The sequence below is a fragment of the Bison bison genome, unplaced genomic scaffold, assembly GCF_000754665.1.
Source record: "Bison bison bison isolate TAMUID 2011002044 unplaced genomic scaffold, Bison_UMD1.0 scf7180017864492, whole genome shotgun sequence".
NCBI lineage: Eukaryota > Metazoa > Chordata > Mammalia > Artiodactyla > Bovidae > Bison > Bison bison.
This window is the reverse complement of record NW_011495051.1, coordinates 2,177,789-2,179,216: the sequence shown is the minus strand read 5'-3', so window position 1 is coordinate 2,179,216 and position 1,428 is coordinate 2,177,789.

Below are 1,428 nucleotides of genomic sequence, written 5' to 3'. Positions count from 1 at the left end.
CTGGCATGAAGGATCTTAGTTCCCCAAGCAGGAATGAACCTGTGCCCCTGCAGTGGAAGTGCAGAGTCTTAATCACTGCACTGTCAGGGAGGTCCACAAATAGAATTAAATCATATGACCTGATTTGAGTGTATGTGGTTCATAGGGTATCAGGTTGTTTGCCAATTAAAATACCTGGGGTTGAAGTTGGAACTTCAGCACTGGCCTATAAGGACTTCAGTCAATAATAATGTATCAATAATAACAAACAACCAGGTCCTACTATAGAGCACAGGAAACTATATTCGATTACTGTGATAAACCATAATGGAAAAGAAAATGAAAAGAATACACACACATATACACACATATATAAATGAATCACTGTTATACAGCAGAAATTAACACAACATTGTAAATCAACTACAAGTTTTTTAAAAGCACCTTAAAAAGGATTGTGATATTTCAAACTCCCCTTTGATAGCTTTTATAACAACCAAACTGAAAGAAAAGTTTAGTTAAAAAAAAAAAAATCCTTGTATCACCCAGGACTTGAAAGCAGCAATAATCTCTGAAATTCCTCCATGAGTGAGTGTTGCCTCAGGCTTATTATCTTAAGGAACAGTTCTAGAAGCAGCTCTTTGACCTTTCCCCAACAATATACCTCAAAATATTTAGGAAACCAAAATGGTTATTTTAGTGATAAGTAAATGTATCTATAGATTCTCTGGTTGCTCAGTGTAAGGAATCCACCTGCCAATGAAGGAGACATAGGTTCCAGGCCTGGGTCAAGAAGATCCCCTGGAGAAGGAAATGGCAACCTATTCCAGTATTCTTGCCTGGAGAATCCCATGGACAGAGGAGTCTGGTGGGCTATAGTCCATGGGGTCGCAAAAAAGTCAGACATAACTGAGTGACTAAACAACAACAACAAACTGCAAGACCTTAGTAATGGCTTCACTTCTGCCTTCCAAATCTCACATCAATAGGCTTCTGGTATATTTAGACACAGAATCATAAAGGGAAGGGATCTGGGGAACTATAGGTCCTAACACTACTCATGCTGATGTAACACAATCCAGAACTTGATATCTCATGGTCACATCACAAGTGTCTCTTAAATAAAAAACCTAGTTTTAATTTACAATCACAAGTGAAGACAAAGCAAAGCATAAAAGTTCAAAGTAACAATTCACATGAGACTATACACTTTGAAGAACTCTGCATAATTACAAATTTCTACCAACTATGTTTAAGAAAAATGGAATAAGGCTCCACTGGCCTAAATAAATAAAGGCTGTCTCAATACCATGGTGGAAAATATGTAATGGTTGATTATCCAGTATCTGCCACACTAAGCCAGTAGGAAAATTCCAACAAATACCACAATGTCATTGTTCCAATGACCCCTTAAAAGACAATTTAAACAACTAAGATGTTAAACTATAT